Source organism: Protopterus annectens, chromosome 1.part1 (assembly GCF_019279795.1).
Source record: "Protopterus annectens isolate FY-2018-M chromosome 1.part1, PAN1.0, whole genome shotgun sequence".
Taxonomy (NCBI): Eukaryota; Metazoa; Chordata; order Ceratodontiformes; family Protopteridae; genus Protopterus; species Protopterus annectens.
Window position 1 is genome coordinate 323,613,005 of NC_056726.1, and position 22,832 is coordinate 323,635,836.

A 22,832-nucleotide genomic window follows, 5' to 3' on the forward strand; every position below is an offset into this window, starting at 1 on the left:
GACACGCTCTGTGTGGCAGCAGTTATTGTGTTATGGCTTTTTTAAGCTGTAAGACACTTACCACTACTGCACTGTTTGGTATTTATGAGTAACCCAACAAAAAGGTTAATATTTTTTTATTTAGCAAAACTGCTGCCTCTCTTCATTTTCACCCTTCCCTTTTCTTTCTGTAATGATATTCCATCATCTGAAATGCATTTGAGTTTAACAAAGCAGTATTCTAGATTGGTTTCTAAAAATAGCATGCATCTATTAAACAGTTTGATAAGTTAAGGTGAAGAGTATTAACAAAGATGGGTAACATTTAACAAATGTAATTCTGAATATCCACAATTAGTGTAAAATAGATTATAAATAAAAGGGAAATGAAGCCACTGCCACATAATGGAGCGAATGACCATGGTAATATGAAAATAAAACTGCAAAGAAAGACTATAATGTTATAATTTCACATTAAACTGTCTGGAAGCTGGCTAAGACAGTGCTTCAGAAATGTAAAGGTGTTAAGTATGATTATGGGGAAACATGATAAGTCTGAGATTGTGGTTCTTCGGAGAATCTCCCTGTCTCAAGGATGAGTCTAACAATATTTATTCAAATCCTGATACTGTGAAACAAATTCATTGAAAACCACTAGCAAGGAACATGAAAGAATGCTCCATGCATAGAAAATGTGTGACTGGGTGTAGAGATTCCTCAGCAAGTAATACATACTAACTCAGCAGTCACACAACAGTGGAGACAAGGGTAAACTCCAGATTCACTGAAACTATTTTTACACAATGCAAAATTGCACCGCTATTTTTGCTCTTAATGCAATTTATTTGTTTACTTGCAGTTGTATACTTTACCTGACACAATTTCATAGAAACCACAAAAATATATTGTCTGAACAAATAAAATAAAATGCACATTTGTTTAATACATACTCAATTTAAAAGTCTCTGGCACCTTGCTTAACAGCTGGGGAGACAGGGACTTTAAAAACAAGGATGAATTAAATAAAGTTGAAAGATAATTGCATTTTGTTCATGGAGCAAGAGTTTTTGTTGCATTATATTTTTGTTTGCATCCATTGTGATGGTTTATCATTTTAGAGGGGGTTTGGGGAGAAAAGGTTTTCTTATCAGTGGTACCCCCGTGTTATCACCTCCTATATCACCGATAAGGTGTGATAAGGAAGATAACCAATTTGTGTAACATATTGCCATCCTGATGCTACTGCTCATAATAAATTCAGAAAAATATTTTGTAGTGCATCAGGCTGATTTGTGGAATATCATCCCCTCCGCATTCCTTCTCTACCTACTGCCTCAGTGGTACTATGACTTTTCTCTGAAAGTTCATGAGGCTAAGCAGTTGATATATTCAGTTGTAATTGAAACTGCACTAAAATATAGCCACACTGACATTTATTGTATTTCATATCACAGTAGTTAGTTGCATGCAACATGTTGCACATCTCCTTTATGCAGCCTCTGAATTATTTCAGCAGATTTCTGGTTTCACATAAACAGCTAGGTAGTTTTTATAGCCATCTTACTTAGCTGATGGGCTAGCATATTGCACAAGTGCTTGTCTTTGTTCAATGCCACTATAGCAACAGTAACATTTCTTATTTCAGTGCATTAAGCAAATGCACCTACCCCAGAATTTAAATAAAATCTGTGTAGGCGTAGTGTAGAGCCTACATGGAATGTATCCCTGTACATGGCTACAGTTCCCCATCGACAGCATGCCATGTATATTACTGATGGCGCACTGCCTGGGGGAGCAGAGGAACATAGATATTGAATCAGTATAGGGGGAGATGTAGCGACTACCCATGACTGCAGATGAGTGTGAGTCTCCCTGTGATACTCCATGCCACCGTTGTAATGTTGTGAAGTGTGTCAACTGTCAGACAAGTCTTTTGTATGATGTGTAAATTTTTTTAAATATTTTTGTAATTTTTTTAACTGCATGTTTGTGTGGCATGGCACAGAGTGTAGCAATGCCAAGCTGTGCTCACATATAGACAGCTGACACCTGGTAGACATTTAAAAATAGAAACCAGATGTAATTAATTATCATAATTATTTTTTTTTTTGTCATTGACGTTTGCATGGTGTGGTGCGGAGCGCAGCAGAGCCAAGCAGAGCACATACATACATGGTAGACACCTGCCAGACATCTAAAAATAGAAACCAGGCATAATTAATTATTTATTTGTTGGTGTGCTTAAGCGTGTTTGTGCATTGCGCTCAGTGCTCAGCAATGCTAACAGGTAGCCTAGTAGTATATGCAAAGGTATACTAGTTTTTATAGCATCCAACTAGCTCTATGGGTAGAGTTATAGTTCTATGTGTAGAAGGTCCTGGGTTTGAGTCCATAATAGGCAGAATTTGGCTGTAAATGAATGTGCTATTTTTCTTTAATTTCATTACAGTATTGTGAATTTTGGCATTGCTGCACTCTGCTAAGCACTGCTCAATCAGGTTAAGCAGTGCATAAGCATGATAACGGCTATCAATGTTTATGCAGTGATAAGTCTCGCTAAAATCATGGTTCTGTGAGTGTTTGCAATGTTTGGTGTTGCTTAGCTGGTTTACGTGCTGCTAAGTGATGCAGTGCTTTTTTAATGTTACTGAATGATATGTAAAGGTGTGAAAACAGCCTATATTAAGCACAAAAGGCGGGAATTCTACAGCAGTCATTGGAGTTCATTCGACTGTTGGTATGGATGGATGTGTTGGTGAATGTGTGCCCTTTAGGGCACAGTGGTGGGGCATTCAGGAGTCCAGGTTCATGGTTGGGCTCCTTTTTAAAAGCCATGAACCCTGGCTGATGCAGGATGGATTCCAGGGCTAAGAGTGTAAGGTGGTGGCCTGGGACCATTTGGCCAAGGAACTCAACAGTGTTACTGGTATCCCCTTTACAGGCGAGCAGTGTCATCACCATTTTGATGACCTGAAAAGGAGGAAGAGGGCAACACTGGACACCTGGGTCCAGGAAGCTCGAGCTGGGAATGCTCCACAAGTCTGTAAATATTTCCTCCTCTGTCTAACCAATATGCAAGCTGAAGGTCTGCAAAACAGGTATGCATAATGGTGTACTTCTCTCCCAACAGTTGCAGCTGAGAGGGTTCACAATGTTCAGTCCCACACCGGGTGCCTGGCCAGATTGCATCGTGAGTGTGGTATGTATGGATTTATGCCAACTGTAGTGCAGTAAGCAATAAAGGGTAAAGCATTAACTGCAATAAAGTATACACAAGAAAAATTGTACTGCAATAAATGGGCATGTAGAACTTGTAGTGCAATAAATGGGTAGTTAGAGCTCTAGCACTGTAGTGAAATAAATGAACAATAACTGTATTTCAATAAAGCATTAGCAATACCAATAACAGTAAGCAAAATGTTGTTCAGCAGAATTGTGTTTTGTCAATACCATTGCAGTAGAGCTGCATGCATTATTGTCTATGGTAAGGTTGCTACAGTCAAGTGTGACAGTGTAATAGCTGTAACAAGCAAATCTAATGGTCTGCAAACTGTATTGCTCAACCCATAGTAGTGCCCAAGGCTGTCTCCAGGCCAGTATCGGTCACAGAATGTTTTCCCTTCCTCAGGCAGCTGTAATAAAGGTATATGGGTGTGGTAGCTCAGTCCATGGGCAGATATTGTGTGTGGACACCATAGATATTTCAAACCAATAACAATAAAATGTGTTCACTAACATTGTTGATTCTAAAATACAGCTTTTTTTCATATATACATTATGGTTGTATTCCATCCATGTGTGTTCTACTGTCACTGCAGTCAACTATAACACTGTAATTGTACTAGAATGCCAGAGGAATGTCCTGTAACTTGTATTGCTCAGTTCATAGTATAGTTTCAGGTGATCTCCAGGCAAGTATCAGTCACTCAACAGTCAACAGTGACTCAGTAGTGCAGTCTGTTAAATGCTTTGTATGCATTAGATTTTGACACACACAGTCCTGGGTTCAAATCCAGTGGTATATAGCACTAAATTTTTGGTATCAGTCATGTAATGCTCACATTTTCTCTCTCACTAGGGACACAACAAACATATGGGTGAGGTGGCCCATATTATGAGCAGATAGTGTGTTTAGATTTCACAGAATGTTAACATCAATACCAAGAATGTGTTCATCAGCATTGTTGAGTCATAAATAAAGCTGTGTAATCCCAATATGGCTGTATCCCTACCATGTCTGTACTAACTTGCTCCAGTCAATTATTACATAATTTGCAGATGTCCCTTCCAGTCACTGCTATTGGGTTCTACTCCCGTGCCTGTCAACTAAGGCATGATAGCTGTCTATTTTACTTACTGTACACAAACATGCCTCTCAAGTGTCACGGTTTCTTGTAATGTAATTAAAATTGCCTAATCTATCTGTCACATGATTAGCAGATGCATTATTACCTGGAATGCAGTGTATTACCAAATCCATTTGCAGAACACCTGGGTAGTTATGTAAGTCCACATTGTGTGAAACTGCTCCAGGTAGTGGGGTACCTGGATTTTTAACTGCTTGGCCCATACTGACCCATGCAAACAGCTTGAGAGGCATGTATGTGCTACATCAGTTACAGGAGAATTGTAGTGACTGTACTCAAACATGACAGTACACACCTGTAGAGTATATATTTCAGTGTATTGAGGGATATAGTCTGCAATGTCAGTAACGGAATTTTTCTGTCTCTCCCAACCCCTTATCTTCATTTATTTATTACTGTTATTTATTATTATGATTGAATATTAACATATTTTGTTACACTAACTATATTGTGGAAAACGTGTTTCATTATTGATATATTTTATTAGACTAACTATATATTGGAAAATGTGGTTGTTTATTGTTATGTTTTATTATGATGCAATATTAACATATTTGTTAAACTAACTGTTTTGTTGGCCCTATGGTTTACTTTTTATTGGCATGCTGTTACCATACTAACTGTTATGTTACTTAATGTCGTGTTACACGTTATACATTAATATGTATTTAGATGAGTAAATATGATGTTTGTTTCTGTTAATACTTACTCTGGTTTGGTTATTACTAACTGTAACATATTGCTATACCTCATATCCCACAGCACGTCAAGGTAGGCCAGTTCTAGATGATCCCCTTACCTTGCCTCAATCGGCTGTGGCACCAGGTCCCAGCACATCTGGAACCCAGACTGGTGGTACCCCATCTGCTACCCCTGTACTACCTGTGGTGTCAGATAGTACCGCCCCAGGGGATGGGGCCCAGCCCCCTCTGGAAGCAGTTGCTGAGGGGGTGTTGTCACCCACGTGGAGCTGCCAGTCTTGGTGTGCAGGATAGTCCACCATGGCTATGACCACCACCTATGCTGGATTGAGGCCATGCTGGCCACCCTGGATGGGCAACCTTGCCCTTGTGCCCAGCCACCAGCACAGCCACCCTCAGGGCAGTGATGAAGCAGTGTTGACTGTCCCATGGATGGGGATGTGAGTCACACTTCTGCTGTCTGAAGGCATGTGGGACTCAGATTTCTCAACACCCACCCTATCCAAGGTGTTCACCTCCCTCATGTGTCACACACCTCCCCTGTCTGCTGTCTTGTCTTTCTTGTCTGTTTGCAAATGCATCCTCACCTACCCAACTTCCCCAACATTCCACTCTCACCATAAAAAAAAAATGGGCACGTGTCCCAAACAAATATATATTGTCCTTACATAGCTTTCCGTTTCACACACATGTCCACTGGACAAATGTAATTCAGTTCAATTGGCTTGACAATGCAATTATGTTGACCTCACCCCTCTCTCTGAGGTTTCAGTCGTTGCTGTACAAGAAATGGATAGCTATGGTTCTTTCCTACACCATTCTTGCACATTGCTCCCTGCCTTTCACTATGTTCTTCCCTCTGCTTGCCCCCATTTCACCACTTTCCTGTCTCCCCTTTTTTCTTTTCTTTATATTTTTTAGCATGGAGATGAGTGACATGCTGTATCACATAGCTTTGCTAAGCTCGGCTAAATAGAGCTATAATGATTACATGTCTTTCTAATATTGTAAGACACATGAACAAAATAAATACCTCTGCTGTGTTTTGAACCCCATCACACCTACAACACACTGCATTAACCTGCCAAGCCAAGCAACTTTTAATTAAAGCAGGTGGTTTAAACAAAACATAGTAATTGCCAATTACAGTCATTAGGCGTGTTTCAGCAGAACTGCATGTCGTGCTGCACTGAGCAAACTGGAATAAAAAGTAATGGAAAAAATGGGCACTGGTGCAATAATACACCACTAGACAGCCAAAGACATGATAATGGAAGTAACTGAGGCCTGTGATAGGAAGTAAATGTGCCCTGTTATTAGCAATATGTAGAAAATCACCTGCTAAGGCATTCATGGCAAAATACATATTCAGCTGGGACTGTGGTACAGAAATGCATCCATATAAAGCCATGCACATACTGATGGATATAGTAAATGTATGTCACAGCCTGTATGTGTGCACATATATCTTGAAAATACACCCACTGTTTTAGTGAGTCAGTAGCTCAGTCTGTTAAATGCCTTGCAAACAGTACATTTTGCCACACAAGGTCCTGGGTTTAAATCCAGTGTTATGTTGCATTTCAATTACATTATTGTGAAGACAGCAATTAATGAATGACTCATGCACTCATTATCCACCAAAGCATTGCAAAATAAATAACTGTTTTTCACTGCTGTAAGTCACTGGCCTGCAGGTAGGGGTACGCATCACATATATGTATGGCATTTCTATATGTTGCCTAGTAGTCTGCTATTGACACAGTTGCCTAACAAATGTACCTTAAACACATGCCGTTATTAGAGTGTCAGGGGTACTGTCACCCTGGGTCTGTCTCTACAACAAGGCTGGCACAGCTGACACACATACACCTATAGCTTGTTGTCCTCCAAAGTGTTCACATTCATCTCCTATGTCTATCACCTGCAGCAGCAGCTGCAGCCTATATTACACACAGCTCTATGTAAAGGTTTCTGCTACAGACCTACCCTCTGTGATGATGTAGTCTCCTCACCCCAGTAATGTCCATCTCAAGAGCTAAGAAAGGTTCCCTGCTCTACCTGAAGGCCTTATATATTGCACAGTGGTTGCATGTCATTGGCCAATGATACTGCAGCTCAGCTGTCTTGGCTGAAATTAGCATATCAGAGTCACAGATTGGTTTAGAGGCAGTTGCCTGCTAATGAGCAGCATGTTAAAATGCAAGCAGCTGGCTATGGGCAAACATTCTGTAGGAAACTTCACTCACACAGACCACATCTTTGTGGCACAGTAGTAGTAGCACATTTCAACATAAGAGTATTGCACTCCACCAGGTATGTAACTGTTTTTTGTGTATAACAGGATGCAGATTGGAGGACAGAGGAATGGGGAATAGGGAGTACAGCGGTAAGCCTGTTTTAGACCTGTGGTCGTACACTATATCAGAGTTGCCTTGTCTTTTGACATTGTGGTACACTGGTGTTGGGTGTCCCAATATAGTGGTCATAATAGCACACTGATATTTGTCTAGCACTGGTCTTATGACATATTATTGCATGGCTGGCCTTAGGGGACACACCACAGGGGACTGGAGTGCTGTGTGTATGATCATGCAGCAGAATCTCTCTTGGCACACCAGGAACTACTTCAGTAATGATACTATCTCAGTTGTATCCACACACATAGTATGTTGTCACACTGTGGGGTATGACATGTGTGAGCAAGCAGTGGATAGTGCTGGCCATTTTGTCCTTGCTGTATCTGTACATAGTGGACATCCATTTATTTGATCCTGTAATGTGTTTCCCTTTTGGTATGTTTCAGGACTAGTGTATCACAGAAGGCACGCCCCCTTCTCAGATGCAGAGAATGAACTTATACTTCAAGGACTATGGCAGCATCACCACATCCTTCTATCCAGGGGGAGGCATAACAGGGAACAGTGGGCTGCATTGTGGGCAGACCTTGTCCAAGATGTGAATGAGACTGGTCACCAGGACAGGACATATGAGCAGGTCTGTCACTGTGCTATGGACATGGTGAATGCTGCATGACAAAGAGCAGCTGATGTAGCCAGGAATCATGCCATCACTGGTAGAGGGTCTGCACTGGAACAACCACTCACAGCCACTGAGGAATTCCTGGTGAACCTAGGGACACACAACAACTCCCAGGCATCCATTACACCATACATCATGGAGTTGAGTGCCGCTGTGTCCATAGCAGAGGAGCATGCAGGTAAGCTTACTGTGATCATCAGTGTAATACTGTAGCAGTCACTCTGTCAGGCTGTACATACCTTTACATGGGTGTCAGATCTATGTGCCGGGGGGGTTTAGTTCAGCTGTACACTCATACTCAGAATGTCACCAGTACATCATGTAAAACAGTAGCTACTGTACATGTGAGATATATGCAGGTATTACCTTGTTGTGCTGCAGCATGTGGTACTGAAATTACCTCACCTTTTTACAGGTCTATCAGGAGTTGTCCAAAGCCATGGTTCTGCTTCTGGTAAGCTTGATACTGTTTTGTTATGAAACATACATATGCTGTTAAGGGTGAGGGCCAGGATAATACCCTGTGTACAGGTAATGTTCTGTATAACCAGAGTAGAATGCTTGTATGTTCCAGTCAGGATCAGTTACCTAAGTTTCCTAGCATGATTAATCACAGGAGTGTAGATGAATGAGTGGAAACCCTTTTGGAGTTACAGTTCAGAGTGAATAGGCCTCCGGGTGTACATGAGGCAATTAATCCAACATGCCTTGTACATACTGAAAGATCAATGATACATACCTTAGGCATTGAAACTTGTATTTGTATATATTTGTTAAGATAGGTGTACTGGGTTTTATTTGGTGTGCTATTAGGTATAGTGTCATACTGCATACCTAAAAGGTACATTGTATTGGGCAAGTGTCACGTGATTTACCTGACGTGCTTGTTATAAAGGCCTTGAGTCGAATTTGTATGTTGTTGCAAGTAAGTCTGGTGTGCATGAAAGTGGAGATGAGAGGTTGTGAGAGCAGTAATGGAGTTGTGGATCCTCATTATTATGACTCTTTGTGGATTTTCCATACATAATAGTGCAGGTAGTAATGTACTACTATTGTCTTGGTTTCCGCAGGTGACTGGGGGGATTGGTATCTATCCCTCACACCACCTGATGTCATTGTCTCTTTGGACTCTTATGATGGTGACCACAGTGAGGCACAGGTGGGGTTGTCAGGGGCTGACTCTGTCCCATAGGTTGACATCCCATTCTATCTCCATTGTTACTGCATACAATCAGTATGCCCACACATACCCAGTCCCCACAGGCCTCATATATGGGACAGTCAGAAGGTGGAGACATTGAACAGACCAGTGTGGCAACTCTGGCATCAGTGAATGTAGACATTGGCCATAGTCAGAGACCTGGTGAGGGCCCACGCAGTTGGATTGACTGGGGTGCTCATAGGAGGACTGCTGTCTATCCACCACCTGTTGCAGGTGTCACATCACAGGCCACTCAGTGCATGTTTCAGGCCATCATGGAGGCACAGACATATTCTGAACTGAACACCAGATGTATGCTTAGGATTATGGATGCAGCACAATCTGACATCTGTGACTGCCTCCACTACATTGGGGACACCCTGGATCAGTTCACTGATGCAGTGGGCAGATGGTGGACTGAGACAGTGTCTGTCTAGGGCCTCACATTGTCTGTGCTGGAAAGTGTGGTTGGAGTTGGACGTTGAACCTGTGGATGTAGGTCAGCAACATCATCTGCTGAGAATCCATGCAGCCGTGCACAGTTATGCTCCTGTAGTGGCAGTACATCCAGTGCTACAGAGGGAGTGTGCTGTCCACACCATGACATTGCAGGCCATGGGGACATGGCCCTGGGCAGTCCCATGGAAGACACAGTCCCAGCAGACAGGAGTCACCATCAGGTACTAGCACCACATCTGACATTAGGCATGGTGGTGCCAGTGAAACTCCTGGTGGAGCCAGTTCCCGTGTTCAGGACTGGAGACAGTGAACTGTCAACTCTACCATGTAGGGTCCACAGCTGTCCAACATACACACATGTAGGGCTAGCATTGAGCTTGACTGTGTACACGCACACACTAACACACCACTGTCACAAGCAGGTTACCTACAGACACACACAACACCTCTCCATGCCCCATCTAACCTTCTCTCCTTCCTGACTCACACACATGTTGTCAACCGTTTGGGCAAGCCTAGGCCTCCAGTACCCACACACATCACTCTGTGCAAGTTATGATACCTGTGCCACATCTCTGTCATCCTTCCCATCAATGCAGGGGAATGAAGCTATGTGTCTGATGCACAGGGTGACTATATTACTTGACATGTACTTGTGTAATGCAATATTGTTTTGCATGCCACTTGTAGTGGTCACCAACATATATTGTATGCTGGCATGTGTCATTTGATGCAACATACTTTTGTGGACCTTATGTTGCATGATGTTGCACTGGCAGTATTATTACACAATGACAGGTATGGCACAGACCTATGCATGTTTCTGTTGCAGGAGTCTGAGGGGATAACCAAAGGACACACGGTGGCAGTGAAGTGGCACAGCATAGCATGGCAGCACAGCAGAAATATGACTTCAGCAAGGTACAGCAGTAAATGTGCATGGCTCCATAAGTTCACATCTGTATGACAGTCTACCAAGGACAATGGTGGTGGTCAACTTGCTCATGCATTCATAATTTGTGATAAGGTCTGCTACAGGGCAAGGTGTGACCTTGCTGGTGTGCATATGCTGCCTATCTGTAGGGAGCATAGTAGATGGCTGACTCATTGTAAGGGCATTCATCTACTATGTGGCACTAGTACTACATGTTTGTGTGAGACATTTGTCTAGCAGACATAAATGCACCCTTGAAACAGACCCTGCCTAAAGGTACACAGACAACAGTGCACATCAGCACATGGTTCATTTGATTGGCTGGATGGCCGTCATCTCAACACACAGTGTCTGCCTGAGTCCCTCTTGGACTGGGGCAATATGTGCTGGTCCTGTACTGAGGGGTATACAGATGTCTCTGATTGTGAGGGCTGTATGGCCATTATGCTAGTTAAGTTCACATGTGCTATGGCCCCATAGCATGATGTATACTGCTGCAACACCCTCACACGCAAGTATGGCCACATTCAGGCTAGCGCCACTTCCACTTATTGCATACAGGACACACCAAGGCACACACATGCTGCAAGTTGGCTGTATGTAGATTAGAACACTTACCTATGTACTGGTACACATTACAGATCACAGTACCCAATGCAAATAGCATCACTCATGTCTACTAGTACTATCAGTTTAGAACATATAATGCTTGTTGATATAAGCAAGCCTTGTTGTGGTCAGTCATCTGGGGGGGGGGCACATCAACCACTACAAATAAAATTATACAAAACCCTACCTATGTCTGCTTCAGATAGGGTATCATACATATGCCATATGGATATACACAGACACCATGTTGGGCTGAGTGGGATTAGAACCCCTACCTATCTAGGTATTACACACTATAGATCACAATATATCTCACACGTCCCATGGCTTAAGTCTTGCTACTACCCTCTTAGCTGGTAGTCTTAAGGTGGTTGATATCATTAGGCCTTCTACAATATGGCAGTGTAGAAGCCAGCAGCAAGTTATGGGCCCACAAAGTGCATAACCATTGCAGGTGGATAACCTATGAGATCATGGCTGTTATTTTGCAGGGGTACACACACACACACACACACACACACACACACACACACACACACACACACACACACACACACACACACACACACACACACACATGCACCAAGTAGCCTGGAGAGTGATTAGAACCCCTACCTATCTTGGTGTGTACACTATAGATCACAGTACTTATCACTTGCACCACTGGTTAAGTCTGCAGTATATGTGATTGCAGGCACAGTACGTGTGCATTACGCAAACTAGGCTTGTGTTGAACAGCATCTGTGGCCTGCAGAGTGATATTGGTTTGTATTGTTATCTGCATTTAGTATCCTAACAGTGAGATAACTGATGTTATCAAAGCTATGTGTGTACAGTTATGAGTATAGCCATATGTGGCTGCTTGCAGTTAGGTGACACTGTGGGCATGGACAATGTGCCCTGTCCATATATGTGTTGACACCATTATACATTGCAACACCTGTTCACCTGTGTCTGTCTACATGGTGACATCCAACAGGCATAGGGGTCTGTAGGTAAGTGGATTATGTACTGTTGAACCCTTAGCTTGGATCCTTTGTGCAACATTATGGCTGTGTGATAGTGCAGTTTACTCACCTCTATTAGTGTAAGTCAGACAATACAGACATCCACACATATTTCTGTATATAACAGGGATGTATATATAAATGTAGCTGCGTGTATGATATGTATATGTGTTCTGTACATATTTGGGGGACTCTGTGTATCATTTTAATATATATATAGCTATATATATCTATTTGACACTACATAGCAATAGATATGCTATGCATGTGAGAGAGAGATACTGACAAACAGATATGTATATGCCTGTATGTATAGACATTTATACATAATAAGTCATGTCACTGAAGGGCCAACAGAATTGTGCTCATTTTTATTAGTTTTTACTAAGTGTACGGGCATGCCCAATGGGACCTTCAATACTTATAATGTGACTCCAGGCCACACCTACCTGTACTCCAGTCCGGGATTTTGTATGTTACAGACATTAACATCCGCCTCTGTTTCTGCAGTACTGTACTTCACTAAAATGTCCACAGCATTCCCCAGTTGTGCGCTGAACTTAATATGTGACTGAGATTAGCAATGTTGCACCACCAACAGAGTGACAGTCTGCAGCTCTCAACTGTCCTGATTTTCGCAGAATGTCCAGAGTTTTGCTTCATCTGTTTGGACTGTTTTTCACACATTTGTGGTCTTCTGATGCTTTATTGAATGTTGACATCAATACATTCTACTTACTACAGATAAACAATTGTGTGTCAGACTTCATATCCATCAGAATATATCTACTACTGCAGCACCTTTACTTCCAGCAAGGTTTATGTGACCAGTATTTAAACTCTGTCCATACATTTGGACCTTTGTCCCCCAATCTTCCTGGCTTTGTCCAGATTTCTTGCACAGGGAGTTTGGGAGGTATGCCATTTTGTGAAAACACCAACATACTGCTATCTCACATGCAAAAATTAGTAATTCCAGAGCAGAACCATCAAGTCCATCACCCATGCTAACTTCCCTAGTCCACTGAACCACACAGTTCACTAGATAGAGAGGGGTCATCCATCACACAATTAAGAGCATACATACATTGTTATCCTGCATGAAGAGAGACATACAATGTGTGAGTGCTATCTGTGTTAAAGCCCTGAGATTGCCTGGTCCACTGCTATACCATAGCTGATTTTCTGTTAAAGCAGTTGTGTGGGTGCACCACTGTATTGGGGGTGGGGGAACAACACATAATCATCTTGGGTAGACAGTAGTCCAAATATCATGTATGCCCACTATTTAACATCTCCCTTGCCTGATGTCATGAATATTCCAATCATGAGGCCTAGTGAATATTAAGGAACAGATACTGTTGGACTGGGTATCAGTTGTCCCATGTGGATGTTAACTCTGGCCAAATAGCCTACTAAATTTTCTTGCAGAACAGCAGCACATTCATACATACAATACCTTATTGTAGTAATCCTTACAATTAGTGTGTAGGTTAGAGACTTACCTTGCAAATGCAGCACTTGACAGACCTGTAGTTCAAGGCTGACAATGTGTGATGCAAGCAGTACACAGCAAATACATGGATAGGTACTGGTTGTGTGGATTGCCTGGCATCAGCTATTTTATTATATGTATGTGAGTGGGAGTATGGTGTCAGTCCCTGGGTCCCTAGGCTGTCAGTGTTTGTGCTATGCATTGTCTCTTAGCCAATGCCAGGGCATACTTGGCATGCCTACGTTTGCCTACAGGGACATCATCAGGGGGCTCTGAGTTCTCCTGTGAGTGTGGCTGTGGTGACCTAGGCACTGGTGGGGGTCTGTGTATCTCTTCCCTATGCTGCTCCTGCCGCACCTGCTTCCATAGGATCATATTGTGTAGCATGGCACATACTGTGAACCTATGTGCACATGTGGCTGGAGAGTACTGCAGGGCTCCACCAGATATATAGAGGCACTGGATCCATGACATCAGAAACGCAAACACACACTCTATGATGTTCCTAGTTTGTGTGTGTGCCTCATTATGGCATTCTTCCATGAGTGTGTGTGTATTTCTGATGGGTGCCATTATCCATGGTCCAAGTGCATAGCCAGTGTCCCACAGTAAATGGTCTTATGGGATGTCCCCCCTAGCAAACATCTGGTACAGCTGCAATGCATGCCAGATATGGAAGTCTTGATAAATGCCAGGGCTGCCTGCACACACATTGATGATAATGCCCTGGGCATTGCACAGGACCTGGCAGTTTATGGAGTGATACCCCTTGTGGTTGACGTAGACCCTACTCTCCTCACCGGGTGGTGCCTTGATGTGTACATGAGTACAATCTATGGCACCCAGTACCTCAGGGTAGTGTGCTACATGGTAGAAGAGTCACATACTGCTGGCCCTCTCCTCAGGGGTGTGGAGAAAATAAATGTACTCACTGGCATGTGGTAGCATGGCATCTAGGAACTGGTGGAGTACTATGGATACTGATGCCTGTGATACCGCCATCATGTCCCCAGTTGATCTTTTAATGTATCTGTGGCTATTATCCTAAGGGGTACACATACCCTTTTTTATTTCCTCAGCTTTATAACCCCTGTCCATAAGGTCAGATGTAAGTCCATTCAAAGCTTCCCTTAGGAAGGAAAAACAGGTTAGGTAATCTCTCCACCAAGCAGTATAGGAAGGAATGTAGGAAAATAGTATACTACATCGTACTAGTATGCATCCCAGTCATACTACTAGGAATGTAGTTAAGAATCAGGTACTAAGGTGTAGGAGACTGCATACAGATGCAGAACCCCTAAGGGAAGCTTTGAATGGACTTACATCTGACCTTATGGACAGGGGTTATAAAGCTGAGGAAATAAGGGTATTAAAGAGGTTAATAAACTGGATAGAACAAAAACTAGACCATATTATTCAGAACAAACTTCCATTGAAGAAGGGAGAGGGATAACACCTAGTATGAAGGTGAAGAATAGGATGTGTCTGACTTATTCAGCAGGGGTTAGTAGAGTTTGTGAGGTAGTGAAAAGAAACTGGCCCATCTTGTTAGTAGATCTGAAACTAAGCATGGTAATTGACTCTACCCCTAGGTTTAGTTTTAAAAACTGTAAAAACCTGAAGCAGCAACTTTGTTACAAGCAGAACAGACGCAAGGAACATCTTGTATCACAACACAGGGGAACTCATGCATGCAGAGCTTGCAAAGCCTGCCCTAGTATTTGGCCAGTTTGTATGGTGATGCGTCCCATTTCTAAGGAGCCCATAGAACTCTCATTCTATGCAGATTGTTCCACTAGAAACATAGTATATATGGCTAAATGTAAACTATGTGAATGTTTCTGTATTGGAAAAACTATTCGTATGTTGAAGGAGAGGGTACTGGAACATCTTAATGATATACGTAATAAGAAACTGACTAATGCACTGGCAAAGCATGTCTTAGAAGCAGGAGACAACCATAGTTTTAAATTATTAGTGCTACAAAAAAATCTTAGAAAATTTAAGAGAAGGTGATGTGAGTAATGAAACAGAATGTGTGGAACTCAGGTGGATAATTGATTTTAAAGCATATGCCCCTCCAAGTCTGAACAGTGCCGTCTCTTTAAAACCTATTCTTAGGAAAAGGAATTTGCCTCATTAACTAAATTGGTATCATTGGCTGTAGTAATGTATAAATGCATCTTGATTAATTGTCTTTGTATTAATGACTGAGGAAGCAGGCAACTGCAAAAGCGCTTATCTATATTGTTTGTTTGTGGAGTGGACTATTAAAGAATTTAAAGTGTTTTACCATACTCTCAGCAGCTGACAACTTTTTTTGCTGAAACATATACTTTTTTTGGTTTGTCTGATACCAGTGGCACTCTCTATTTTTTACAGATTGATACAGAATCTGACTGCTGATGCAAAGACACTAAATATTCAGCTCTTTTGTGTGCTGCCTGTTTTACTAATTTATAATTTCAAGGTGGAACTCTGTGTGTTTGTAGCTATATTATCTGAAAATTTGAATTTATTTTTTAAATAATTTTCCTTCTTTAGTCCCTAGTTTCATAGAAAAAAAGTGTTGTCCAGAGGCAGCTGTAGAAGAGAATGCAGCAGGCAGACAGAGCCTCTGTAGATGCGAATATAATTTGATCACTTGTATTTCTGAAATGATTGGACATGAATAGAAGAAACAGCTAAAGATGCACAAGTGTGAATACATTCATGTGTGATACAGAAGAGTGAACTGGCAACCTGCCTCTTTTTCTCCCTTTGCATTGAAACTCCATAGGGAATAACAATTGTCAGCAGGGTCACTCTAGCAGTCAAGTGCAACTCATAAGAGAGCAGGTGAGCAAGCACAAATCTGCTGACCTGGTTGCACAAGCAAGCAAATTTGTTTACTTAAAAATGCTACACTGATACCACTCTAAATTGTGCTAATATCTGTTTTTTCTTTATTTATCTCCATTGAAGGCAGGGATTGTTACATCATTTGTACTGGTTACACATGTTGGCAAATCTCTGATATTTATTTACTGCTGCTACATTCAAAATCTGCAATAAAGAAACTGTCTTTAAAAATTCTAAATGTAAATTTATTTTTAGCATATGGCAAAGTGAACACATTCTGCTGAAGCTGAACCCTTTGTTTTCTATCTTCACTTCAAACAAGACACTTTTAAGATGATGGTTAGGGATGCCCAGTCCTACAGAAGCTGACATGTGCTCTGTATGATAGTATCGCCTTATGAGTATCTTTTCTCGGCTGGGGTGCCTTCTGTGTGGAGTTTGCATGTTCTCCCTGTGTTCCACATTCCAAAGACATGCATCTGGAGCATTTCTCCCGGCCTCAAAACAGGCTCTGTGGAACCTAGTCGGACATTCCCGGTCAACAAATGTTAAATAAATAAATAAAATAAAAAAAATAAAATAAACCTGTCTTCTGAAAACATCTAGTGTGTGTGAGTGTGTATGTGTATCTTGTAATAAGAAAAATTTCCCTATTCATCCAGTCAGCATTCCACCCTCACCAGACCTCTGTTAATTGATGCCGAATCATGCCTTGTATCACAGTGTCAGCAATTCCACTATTAGGTATGTAATATATAACATTCATGCCTTGAAATGTCATCATAGTGCAAGTATATCTTATTATTATTCATTATTTCTGACTCTCTCAATTTTAGACCTCTTTGGATTGACACTGATGAAAGGGTAGGTCCATTGTCAGTAGTCTTTATAGTAATGCTAGAATATATCAGCACAAGGAAGAGAAAAAAAATGTTTTATTCTTTGTAATAAAGATGACATAGTGGTGTCTCATGCATCTAACTGAACAACGTTTTTTAATCACAAACACTTTTCTTGTTCTCTAGTTGATTGTGATTATTTTGCATAAGCATGTTATCCACAAAGAAGCTCTATACAACTTCTTTAACAGTGGTTTTAACACTGGATATAACCACTTAAGACCTTGTCTTGAAGCCTGCCTCATGCACATGCAATAACGTGCACTACTGTGCTTTTGTAACTATAGTTGTCTAGTGCTAGACCCTTTACATTCATATTCTTCCTATATATTAAGAACTACATAATAACATTATTCTGTAGCTTTTGTTCACTTCATCCAAAAATGAACATGCTCTGTAAATCAAGATGGATGCATTCCTCTTAATTTAAATCTTTCTTTCTCCATTTATGCAAACATCCATTTCTTAGTTATAACTTCGTCCATCTCACTTTTCTTTACTTAGCCAAAAGTTTATGATTTTCAAGTATTTTATTCTTAATTTATTGTATTGCTTTTCTTTAAAGTATTTTTTTATTCATTTGAATTCTTCAATTCATCAGTTTTATTTATTGTAATATTCATCTAAAATCACATCTCTTACAGTACTAGACACATATTGCTCTCCCTCATTTGGTGCTTCATTTCCACCTTCCTGCATACCTTCTGTCAGCTTTGAGGCACTCCAACTCAAGCTTGTTGCCAAATGCCAGCCTATGCTGAAATCCATTTCCAAGTCTTCCATGCTACTGTTCCCCCCAGATAATCCTTCCTTCCTTTTTTTATGCTCATAACCATTTATTCAGTTAATATCTTTGTATTCAATATTGTGTCAGCACAGTGTATAAACCAAACTCCACTTATGCTGCTATTAAACTTAGTTAAAACTTTCTTCTGATACTATTATTAAATTTAGTAGAAAATATTTCCTTTTTGTCCTTTATTACTACAGAACAATTTAAAGGTCACCAGTAATTACATTTGGTCCTTAACAGCTCACACACAGGAAGCACTCTTTCATGTAATTTCAGCCACATACAAGCACTCAAATCAACAAATCAAGTCATGTCTTTATTAAAAAATATCATGTATGTGCCTCCCAGCCTATTTCATTCCCATGATCATTCTATCAGATCGATCACTTCATTATTCAATAGTCAGCCATTTTACGTTTTGCAATATACAAGGCTCATATAACATTTGCTTATTCATTAGCTCTCATGCAACTATGCATCATTTTTCAAAATGTAAAGAAACTTGGCATGGCCAAAATAAAGAATTAAAAAAGGTTAGACATCATCTTAACTCATGGATCCGGATTCATTAATGCCTGCATTAAATGTACAGTAAGTGTACACCATTCTGAGTGAACAGACAACAAAGCCGTAACTCCCATCTTCTTCCTCCTAATTTTAGTTTTCCTACTGATTTTCTTGCAGCCTTAACTATCGACTATATGTACATTTAATATTATCTTTCTGAATGAATACACAGCACAAAAAGTGTGCTAGGGATGTTCTTCAATACAGATGTGTACACTTAGTGTACACTTAGTATAGGAGCTCATGAATCTGGCCCATGATCTGTTGCCTATCAATCATTCCCATTAAGCTGTATTTGCTTTCATAAATTGCACAGCATTTCCTAGGACAAGACTTCCCACATAGCTCCTGTAAAATTAGCCACCCACTACTGGTGATAAAAATACTTTGTGTCTGTTCGGCCTGACCATTTTAAACCATTTAGCAATGTCAGTACTCAGTACTATTTCTCATCTATTTATGTATTTATAAACATAAGCTCAACAACGTAACTAAAAAGATCAGTAGCCTTAAAAATCTTAGTTATGAGGGCAGAGTGGCAGTCCTATCTCTATATTCCAGTCTTTATAGACTCCTCCATGGGGTTCTGTGTCTAGCCTTTTGAGCCATGAAAGATCTGACTCTCTTTTACCTTCTGTTCCTTCACAGAATAAATGAATCTTCAAATACCAGGTTAAAGAAACTAAACCTTCATTAACAGATAAATAATGCTTATTGTTATGATAGAGTCATATTCCAATGTATCCCTCACCTCTGGAACAAACTGCCACTGCATGCTAAGCAGAGAAGCACCCTTGCTACCTTATGGACAAACCTAGATAATGGGATATGCAGCTTCAGATTCTCCCCCTGTCTATCGTGTACTGCTCTACTTGTGGTTGGAGGGAACTTTTGAATGTGGATTATTGGCTAGACTTGTAATGGTCTACAGACTGAATATCTAGTACTTACCTATGAGCCTATATCTGCTGTTATTGTGCCCATGATCCTTAAACATTATCATTCCATCCATTGGTCAGTTCCACAGCAATAACTATCACATACGACCATTTAATTTATAATGGGTCGTGCTAATTAATCTTTAATTGTCTAGTATATCTTTGTTCATGTTTATTGCAACTAACTTTCAAAATGATTATTCCCACAATGCAAATGTGCTACTGAGACTATTGTTACATGCTGTATTAACTAACCCATGGAGGAATGTGAATTAGAGACATTTCAGTGAGAATGTTGCTTTAGTGTAATTGTATAAGACATTTACTTAAATGGTAATACTGCAAACTGCAATGGCTAATATATCAATATTCAATAACTTAACAGGTTTAGTTTAGTTGGCAAGAGCTGAAAACATGAGTGGTTGGATCTAGTCTACCAACTTGTTCATAGACTAGTACTAGGCTAATTGCCCTTGGGGGGCATTTTAAGCCTAGCCAATTACCCCATGTGAGAATCAAACCCTGCACCTTGTGTCTGCAAGGTAAGCACCTTAATCAGTATGCCAACCTCCCACCCTTGTGTTGGTAATAGAGATGAATAGACATTTTAAGATCAATGAAAAAATATATTACAGTGTTTAGTAATGGAATTATGCATAATATAATTTCCTATGTTATAGGGCACATTTATTTATTTATTTATTTAAATTTGTTGACCGGGAGTGTCCGACTGGACGTGGGTCCATTTTCAGCGGAGGCCCGGGGAGAAAAGCTCCACAGTAAAATAAACAGACAGTAGTTACATTGGATTACATAGTGATTAACAATTTAACATAGAAATTACTTACAACATATTTACAGATGAAGAACATAGTACATCAGTAGACAACTAGAATCTTTATCTGTGAAGTACATAACAGGCATTAACAAATGTAACAATGAGAAGTTCCTGCTGTATAATAAGTGCTAGGCTTATGAGCATCTGAGCTTGCTATCTTTTATTTTATTTATACATTTATTCGCCTTTTGGCAAGTTGAAGTTTTTCATTGCACAGATGCATGAAATTCTCATACATTATATGAGACTGCCATTATAAAATGTATTTTTTTTCTGTTTTTTAGTGCTGCTTCCTCTGTATATAGCTCAGCCTTTAGTAGTGTCTCTTTATTTAATCTGATTCATATTTATGTGACTTAATTTAGGATGACTTATATTTGATATCAGCACATTGAATGATCTTTCATTTGGAGCTATATGACAGCCTGTGTTAAATCCCATACTTTTGGAGAATGCAAGTGTTTGGCACTTAGTTCTATCATAATGCCTGAACCCACTGTTCCTTTTAGAATATGTTGGAAATCATGCATCACCATTATGGCCATGGCTGAGGTTTATCAGGCATCCTTCTAGAGGTCCAGCCTTCATCATATATCCTTCAGGATGCCATTGGCCATTCATTCATCTTGAGGCATGGATCTGTTCAGTCATGTTGCTTTGGATGGGGATCTGGTTATACATGCTGCTTTGGACATGGCTGTGGTCATCTGCCCTTCTTTGGTTATAGCTCTGCTCATTCATCCATCTATGGATGTACTGTAATTATCCACCCTTGTGTAACTATGGCTGTAGATAGCCATGTGTCAAGGGGTGCACATACTTTCATTTGTTCTGTCGCTAAAGCTTGACTGTCTTGCTGTAGATGCTAGGCCTTTGGGTAGGTGGGCAGCACAAATATGTTCTTCAAGGCTTCTCAATAAACCATCTCCCACATCAACTATAGGTATTAGAGAGTCTGATTGTGGCATGAGTTGTCCTGATTGCCATTTATCTGTCTTACAGTTGCATATTAATATATGGTGGCCAGTAGAAAAATATTTCTTTGCTCTTTCATTGATATTGTTAAGTTGTTTACCTTCTACTTGACTCCTGACATCTAGTTTTATTAAGTCTACATAGGATATAACATTATTTTTCTTTGTTGTTTATTTTGAATGGCCTGCTTACACAAGCCACATAAATAAAAAAGAAACTAAAGTACAGTGAATTAAAGGATAGTTAAAACCTAGCTCTCAATTTGATTTAACTAGATCCCCAAAAGATGGTAGTTTAGAGACCTTTGTAATGAAGCCTCTATGTTTAAGAACAACATTTCTGGCATTGTGTTAGCAGCTGCAAGGATTGCATTTCATAGGTAGGTACGAGGCTAACTGCCCTTGTAGAGCATTTAAAGCCTAGACAATTATCCCACGTGAGAATCATACCCTGCACCTTGTGTCTGTAAGGTAAACACCTTAACCATTATGCCAACCTTCCACAATATGAAACAAAAGCAAAGGGGGGAATTCAATAAAGCCTACATGGATGGATTTTCTGTGTAGGCATAGTGGCAAGGAGCTAACACGGATGTAAGGCTCTGTGCGATCCAGTAAACAGAGCAGAGGGGTGTGCACAAGCTTGCAGACATGGAAGTGTCTGTGGCATGCAAATCACCTCATAAGCATTTGAATTGCAGGCAAATGAGGGTGCTGGAGTGATCCAGCAAGCAGATAGGCAGGCCTGCAGACCTTGTGTTGGTGTCCGAAGTGTACAGGGAAAATATCCTTGTACAAAAAAAATAAAAATGAACAGGAGCTGTAAAAGCCCATATAGAAGGTCAGTAATTTCATAATAGGGATAGTTATGTGCAAAACTATGCCCTGTGTGTCCAAAAAATCATGCAAAATAATATAATAAATAATTTTTTGAATACTCATATTATGTTTGTGTGGCACACAGCAGTGTACAAACATGCCATTATGCAAAAAAAATAAATAAATGAAATAAATATAAAAAATAAAAAGTATAAAAACTAAAAATAAGAAATATGTGAAGATAATGCATTATAGGGCCTTGCATGCAGTATGTACAATGGTAGATTTCAGTGGTTGCTAAGGAGGCAGGCCCTGGAATAGTGAAGTATCCAGGTTTTGTGCACAGATCTGTATGTAAATGAGCTGGGG